Source organism: Nelumbo lutea, chromosome 1 (assembly GCF_056320005.1).
Source record: "Nelumbo lutea isolate HS-2025 chromosome 1, American lotus-T2T, whole genome shotgun sequence".
In the NCBI taxonomy this organism is placed as follows: domain Eukaryota; kingdom Viridiplantae; phylum Streptophyta; class Magnoliopsida; order Proteales; family Nelumbonaceae; genus Nelumbo; species Nelumbo lutea.
Window position 1 is genome coordinate 39,418,040 of NC_142684.1, and position 8,668 is coordinate 39,426,707.

General features: G+C 42.2%; 1 long non-coding RNA gene across 2 annotated transcripts; it reads right to left on the minus strand.

Annotated features, from left to right (window-relative positions):
- Positions 1-5,412: 5,412 nt before the first annotated feature.
- On the minus strand, positions 5,413-7,989 carry LOC148874347 (uncharacterized). Of its 2 annotated transcripts, none has more exons than XR_016100994.1 (5): positions 7,590-7,989; positions 6,966-7,409; positions 6,415-6,576; positions 6,150-6,277; positions 5,413-5,612 (listed from the first exon to the last, which is right to left on the minus strand). It is a non-coding gene; the product is annotated as an uncharacterized LOC148874347 (long non-coding RNA). The 2 variants fall into 2 exon arrangements; XR_016100995.1 differs by having other exon boundaries at positions 6,971-7,409; positions 7,590-7,911.
- Between the last annotated feature and the right edge of the window lie 679 nt (positions 7,990-8,668).

Sequence of the window (8,668 nt, forward strand, 5' to 3'; positions counted from 1 at the left end):
AGCTGGTTCTAAATTCTAATGATATTGTTTATAGTCGAATATGGGCTGAGGGTGACCAGCAAGTATCTTGAATTTTCTTAGTTAATCACACACATGATTAAAAAAAAGAAACAAAGAAAATTTTATCTTGCTCCAATAGTTGAAGCTTGAAATACATACTCAAACGTCTCTTTGCTTCTCTAAATTGTCATCTTTATCCTGTGAAATTGCACTACACTTGATATGCTTGATGAAACAATATTGATGACATCAAAGGCTTTCTGTTGAGACCCAAACACCCCCTCCAGAACCCACTAGGGGAGTGGAGTAGGCAACCACCTATCAGCCATTCATAAGAAGACAAAGGAGATAGGCGGCAGAGGCCCGGAATTAGTTACACTCAGAGTTGGTTACTCTGCCACCTGAAGATATTCCACCCATGTAATCTGCCAGAGTTAGATATCCAGAAATCAGAGGATATTCCCTCTCATATTACACCTGTAGGCCAGCTATATAAGGCCATCATCATATAATGAAAGTAATGAATATTTTCCCTTAATTTTCTCTCCTTGAGTCCAGTTTATTCCTTCCCTCCCTTCTCTCTTTTCTCTCCATCTTGTGTTTCAGGAGGTCAAGCCTCCCTCAAAGAGGTTTCTGAGGTGAGCGAAAACTCACCAAGTTGGTATCAGAGCAAGGTTGAAAACCAGTTATGTCGCAGACAAGATCCTCTACCATGGAAGATAGAGTCAACCAACTTGAGATTGGGTTCCACCAAGTACTGAACAAACTTGGGGATCTCAAGGTGGTCATCTCTAATCTCGCCTCCCAACAACAATCCGACGAGACCAGTCATCCAACAAGGGCCGATGCCTCTGTTTCCGGTAGCTAAAGAATTGGGGGTTACCCCGTCGGAAAGGTTACTAAAATCAATTTTCCCAACTATTCCGGTGGAGATCCCATTCCTTGGATTTTCAGAGTAGAGAGATTCTTCAAGTATCATGAAACCCCTACACACCAACGTGTTGCCATCGCTTCCATTCACCTAGAAGGAGACGCTATTCTCTGGCTCCAGTGGTATCGACAAACCCATCCTCAGGTAACTTAGGCAGAGTTCACGGAAGCCATGTGCATCCATTTTAAGCCGACGGCATTCGTGGATTATAACGAACTCCTCACTCAACTAAAACAAAACGGGACAATAGCAGACTACCAGCTCAAGTTTGAAAGAATCGCGACCAAGGTACATGGATGACCAGAGAATGCCTTGGTAGGGTGTTTCATGGGAGGTCTCAGAGAAGACATCCGCCTGGAAGTGAAAACTCTTCGACCAAGGACAATCATGGCGACAATGGGTATGGCTCGCCTGCAAGAAGAGAAGATTGATAGCATGCGCATGACCAACAAGCCATCCTACCCGAATGTGAGGGCTCCCCAGCAGGCAGAACAACAACCCATGAAACAAGTTGGGGATTCTCATAAGCCCATTTTGCCCAGGCCCATTGTGCCCTTCAAGCGCCTCTCGTGGGCCGAGATGCAGACCCGACGCGAGAAGAGCCTCTGTTACAATTGTGATGACAAGTTTGAATTGGGTCATAAGTGTAGAGTCCAACGAGTGTTTCTCCTTCAGACAGAGGAAGAACCAGAAAAAAATGTAGAAGAATGTGAACTGATCTCAATTGAACCCGAACCTGTTGGAGTTGAGATCTCCTTACACGCCCTCATGGGCCTCAACCCTCTTTGGTCCATGCGAGTAGAAGGAAGGTTGGTGGGTCGATCTATGATGATCTTGATTGACAATGGCTCTACCTTGAATTTCATCACTTGTCAATTAGCAAGGCAACTAAGTATGTCCATACAACCCACTCCACTCTTTTCAATCTGTGGCTAATGGAAGTCAGATGTCATGTGATGGTGTGTGCAAGAACGAAAAGATCCTTATACAAGGCCACTATTTCGTGGTAGATCTCCACCCATTGGATTTCTCAGGGGTCGATATTATTCTAGGAATTCATTGGTTACGTGGCCTAGGGTCGACACTGTGTTGTGATTGGGCCAAAATGACAATGGACTTTTATCAGGATGGTCAGACTTGCCATCTACAAGGGGTGCAGCCTTTAAGTCCCCAAGGTGATACTGTAGCTTCCTTGTTACGAGCCTCCAAGGATACTGGACAGCCCTTATTCATGCACTTAGGCATGCAGCCCATAGTTCCAACTTTAAACAATCAAGGTTGTGACCAACCCACGAAAGCCCAACACGAGGTACTACGATCAATACTCGATCAGTTTGGTGATGTGTTCAAGGAACCAAGCCAATTACCTCCACCCCGGGCCCATGACCATCAAATACCCCTCTTACCAAATTCTAAACTGGCCAATGTGAGGTCATATAGATACCCCTATTTCCAGAAGCTAGAAATTGAGAAGGCGGTAAGAGAGCTAATGAACAAAGGGCATATACAAACCAACACCAACCCATTTCCATCCCCTATACTCCTAGTAAAAAAGAAGGATAGTAGTTGGCAGTTTTGTGTAGATTACGGGCCCTGAATCAGATTACAGTGAAGGACAAGTTCTCGATAACCCCTCATTGATGAACTACTGGACAAGTTAAGAGAAGCACAGGTGTTCTCCAAACTAGACCTGCGATCCGGGTATCATCAAATCCAGGTTCACCAGGCCGACATCCACAAAACCGCCTTCCGAACACATGATGGCCATTATGAGTTTCTGGTTATGCCGTTTAGGCTCACAAACACCCCCGTCTACCTTCCAGACCCTTATGAATGACATTTTCGAGCCTTTCTTAAGGCAATTTGTTTTAGTATTCTTTGATAACATTTTAATTTACAGCAAGGATTGGGCACCCATATGGAACATCTGAGACTTACCCTCACCACTCTAAGGGAACATCATGACCAGATGTTCTTTTGGACAAAAACAGATACAATACTTAAGCCATGTGGTTGCAACAGGGCGGGTCATGGCAGACCTAAAAAGGATAAATACCATTCAAAAATGGCCCAAGCCCACTATTGTAAAGGCTCTCAAGGGTTTCCTTGGGCTTACCAGGTATTATAGGCATTTCATTAGGGGGTATGGGCTCATGGCCGCCCCTCTAATGCGCCTGTTGAAGAAGGATTCTTTCAGCTAGGCCCCAACGGGCCTTTGAAGACTTGAAGACAACAGTTTCGAGCCCTCTAGTCCTTACTCTTCCAGATTTCACCCAACCCTTTGAGATTGAGTGTGATGCCTCAGGTGCAGGGGTGGGGGTCATCTTGATGTAGAAGGGACAGTCCATTGCTTACTTCAACAAGGCCTTATCAAACGCCCACCAGAACCAATCCACTTATGTCAAGGAGATGATGGCAATGCAGTCCAGAAATGGCGTACATATCTATTGGGACGCCAATTTATCATAAAGTCAGACCAATGAAGTCTAAAGTATATAGCAAAACAAAGAGTGCACACCCCTGAAGCAGCAAAAGTGGCTTAGTAAACTGATGGACTTCGACTACCGAATAGAGTATAAACATGGGCCTGCCAACAGGGTAGATGATGCCTTATCGCAAGTAGAGGAGCTGGCCCAACTAACCTACTCTCAGCCCAGTTTTCCCTTGTTTGAAGCCATAAGGCAAGAAGCAAGGATTGATACGCAACTGCAGGACATTAGGGAAAAATTGAGGCAAAACCCTTCCCAGGTTGTTTCATGATTCCTCTTTGGGAGGACATTCAGGAGTGCTAAGGACTCTAAAGAGGCTCAGTAGCCACCACCATTGGGTAGATATGCACAAAGACATGTTACACTATGTATCTGAATGACAGACCTATCAATGGCAGAAATACTCCTCAGTCTCCCGTGGGCCTCCTATAGCCCCTCAAGATTCCAAAGCAAGTATGGGAAGACCTCTCCATGAACTTCATCACCAAACTTCCACATTCTTTAGGAAAGGAAGTTATCATGGTAGTAGTTGACCGTCTCACCAAGTATAGCCATTTCTCTGCCCTGCCTCACCCTTACACCACAGTAATGGTGGCTGGCATCTTCATACGAGACATCGCAAAATTGCATGGGACACCAAGATCCATTGTCTCAAATCGTGACCCTACCTTCCTGAGTTCATTCTGGAAGGAATACTTCCGATTGCAAGGAACTCAACTGCACCCATCCACAAATTACCACCCCCAGACGGATGGACAAACTGAAGTTCTTAATCGATGCTTAGAAGCCTACCTGAGATGCTTCATAGGGGAGAGGCCCAAACAGTGGGCTCACTGGCTTCCGTGGGCAGAATACTGGTACAACACAACTTATCAGTCGGCAGCAGGAATGACACCCTTCAAGGCTCTATACAGCAGAGAACATCCTCCCATGTTACCTTATGAATTTTGGTCGGCTAAAATGGCAGAAGTAGAGACTCGCCTACTAGCAAGAGATGAGATCCTTAGACTACTCAAGGCCAACTTGACTAAAGCCCAGCAAAAGATGAAGGCCTACTATGACTCTCACCACCGCCCACTAGAGTTTCAGGTAGGTGGTTTTATCTACCTTGAGCTCCAACCTTACCGCCAGGTCTCAGTGATGAGACGGGCTTGGCACAAGCTAGCTCCAAGATGTTATGGGCCTTATAAGGTGTTGGAGAGAGTGGGCCTTGTTGAGTGATGAGACGGGCTTGGCACAAGCTAGCTCCCAGATATTATGGGCCCTATAAGGTGTTGGAAAGAGTGGGCCTTGTTGCTTACAGATTGGACATCATTGCTACCTCGAAGCTACACCCGGTGTTTCACATTTCACTTCTCAGGAAAGCTGTGGGGAATCATACCCCTATCTCACCCAACTTACCCCAATTTACAGATGAAGGGGACATTTACATGGAGCCTGTCAAGATTGTGGATTTCCGATGGATTCAACGAGGAGGGCAAGTTGTGCTAGAAGCCAAGGTTGAATGGGCCAGACTGCCTCCAGAAGATGCCACATGGGAACCCTATTCCCAACCTAGACCTTGAGGGTAAGGTCAGTGCTAAGGGGGGAGGAACTGTTGAGACCCAAACACCCCCTCCAAAACCCACTAAGGGAGTGGAGTCAGCCATTCACAAGAAGACAGAGGAGACAAGCGGCAAAGCCCCAAACTTAGTTACACTTAGAGTTGGTAACTCTACCATTTTTATTCCTTCCCTCCCTTCTCTCTTTTCTCTCCATCTTCTATTTCAAGAGGTCAAGCCTCCCTCGAAGAGGTTTCCGAGGTGAGCGGAAACTCACCAATTTCCAAGGACAAAACAGAAACACCCTAGTCACCTCCAAATCCCAACCATTCCAAACATATTTTTACATTTATAAGATTGTTTGGACAAAAAGACAAAAGCATGACCAGTTAAACCAAGGCAAGCAATGACATGTTTGTAGTGCAATTTCATCTAAATCAATATAAATATATGGGTGCAAATTAGAATTGCAAATTTTCATTTATTTGTGCTTCAAAGTTTTTTTCTCTTCACAATTTAAATCAATATAACCATAAGTGATGATGGTTATGTCATGTGTGTGGGATCATTGGGAATTGGAGTGGGGGAGGCGAAAGAAACAAAGGAATGATAGAAATGAACCTCAGCAGCCATGGGCTTGTGGCGTTTGCACTGCACAAGCACAACTAAGTGTAAGATAAAAAGATTAAAAAAAAAAAGAATAAGAAGAAATGATAACTGGATAAGTAAAGCAAGAATTGAGAGCTGAGAGTTGCCAAATCTCTCGGTCTTCTAAAATTGCATTAATTTCATCTCTCAAATGGCCCAGATAGCATTAACTCCCACAGTCCACAACTTATACAAAAAGTAAGAAATTTGTACCGGGGATCATTGTAATACGACAAGAGTAAACATTAGAAATTTGAGGATCAAAGGATGTCTTCAACCAAAATACGAATAGGATTAACAGATCCTGCTTTTTGGAAGTAAAATGTTGCCATGGATTTAAGGAGATGAACATCAAAAATGAGCTAAATGCCCATCGATTTAGATACATTCAGAAGTATCTAAATGTCCAACCACTGTATATCCATAGCATGATTGACAAACCGAGTCATTATAGACAATGATTCATCTAATTAAATCCAAAAAGGGATCCCATAATGATTGCTTCTATGCCTGCATTGTGGAAATAAAAAATATCCATACCTATGAATCCTCTTTACCATTGGCTATGCAAACCCCAGACACAACAGAAGAACCAAACCCTAGGGCCATTCAAAATAGAAACCAAAACCATATTGGATGCAACAGTCCTTGCAGCCCAGGTAAAAACCCTACAAAACAAAACCGAAGAGGTAAAGAGAATATGAAAAGAAAATCCTATCCAGAATAGGAAAATCAAATGCTACAACAAACACTTGAGAAAAAAAAATATAGGAGATTTGAAATAATTGGATGTTAAATCGGTTACCTAGTGGCCAAAGCCAAGAATAGATCAATCGAGGGTAACCAAACATTAACAATGGCTGCTGGTGATTATCACTCATTTATTGGTGCAGAAGCCATCATGGTAGTATCATTTCTGAGATGTTGCTTTGCTGACCTGACAGAGATGATGTCGAACACGGATCCTCTGTATAGAAAAAAAATATAGTTTCAAACGATAAAAAAACCAATCCTTTTTTTGGACCCAATGCAATCTGTTAACTAAGAAAGATACAAGTATCCTCATAAATCATATCATGTCAATTTTTCAGCATTTAGTCCCCCTTAGAAGATGGGGGAAAGATCTAAAAAAACAAAGAAACTAGCAACTAGGATACAGTCTTACTGCCCAGCTGTTTCACTCGATTAGATCGCTAAAGTAAAAAGGCTAACCTTAAACTAGGTTGTAATGTGGCTAAAATAACTAAACAAACACAATGGGTTACTAGTCATGTACCTACTGTCGCTTCTGCCAAAATGGCAAAAAATGAAATGAGGGGGGAAAGAAGCAAAAAATGAGGCTTATAGAAATCTTACAGAACCTCTTCATAATTCCCACTGATGCAACATTACCCAACCCAGGCACTTGCTATCAGACCACTTGAAGTATCACCATTAACAATGCTTCACTGCCCAGCGTATACCTTCTTACTTCCAGTATTTCAAGCAGTAGCAGGCACCCTTGGTGCTACAGTCTTTGCTGTTGCATTAATAGCCAAACCAGCACGGTTCACACGGACACCATATCCTCCATCACCACGGTTTGATAGCTTGCATGGTTGTTACAACACTCATGGATCCATCGACTTCAGGGCGGCCGACCTTGCTAATACCCTGGTAGAACCGATACACAAGCTCTGGAGATTGATGCATGATATGGTAGTACTGGTGAACGAAAGCATTACCGACCACTTGGGCAGTTGGGCAAGATCCGGTAGGTTGTTGCGACGCCATTAGTGGTCGAGCTCCAAAAGCAATACTCTAATAAACGTAGCAACTACTATCATCAGTGGAAGCAACAGAAGAACGCTTTGAACCCTACACATCAGGAAACTCTACCGGCAGTTGAAGGTATAGGAACATCTAAAGAACTAAACACAGAGATCAATGGACATGGACCAAAATATGGGGGATCAAAACAAAGAGGAAGATTAATCATACCTGGTTTTCTTCTCTTCTTTCTCCCGTTTCACACTTTCTAGGGTTTTTCTTTTTGGATCTGAGAGAGGCACGAGCAAGGGAGAGAGAGATGCCAAACCTTTGGGAAAAAATGTTTCAAATAGTAAAGATTGGAAGCCTTTATTGGAATGGACTTCTTGAGGGCAAAGGAAATGGGGACGGTACCAACAGATTTCTTAAGGGAGAGGAAGAAAGGAGGAAGAAAAAGAATAAACAGAGAAGAAATGGGAAAGAAAGATAGAAAAGGAACGAATGGGGAAATAGGTTTCCTTGCAAAGAAAGTGAAGAGTCGTTTGTTGTGCGCGGGATTATTTTTGGGCGTGAAATCTGAAACAGCAACTATTTGTTGGTCCGCCAAATATCAAAAGTTAAAATTTTAATTAAAGAGGCAAATGGAAAAAGTGCATCTATATTAACGAAATACCTCTGCCTTCTTTAATATGGTACGAGACTGTTTTTTTTTTACCGCCTCCGGCCACGTGCCTCTAAATCCAAATATTCTAATAGTGATCAAATATCAATTATTATTTTTTGTTGGATACACTCTTTGATAAATATCAATTATTATTTTATGAAAGTTAAATAATTATCAATGTATCATTAGAAATGATATATGACACTTAAATATAAAAGACTATTATCATTTTCAAATTTGTCAATCTCATCTAAATCTTTTTCAATATTAATTGCATATTGTAATAACCGAATCCAATCTCAATTATATATAAGTGATTTTACTACCTTATGTGTCAAAGAGTTCTTAAATGCATCAAGCACTCATCCTCTAATGTTAAAAATGGATTTAGAAGCAATTGTATAAATGGAAACTACTAATACATCATGAGCCATCTGTGAAAGTATAAGGAATTTAGGATTGTTAACTTTTCATAATCTTAAAATATCAAAGTTGTCATTATCTTGTCCTTCTTTAATATTTTCATTCAAATATCTATCCAACTCTAATTTAGCATCTCCCCCTCCACTTAATGACTTGTACTTCTTAAATCGTGGCATCATCAACATCTTCTTTGCTTGTAATTGTTGGGGTTGTTTATTCTCTG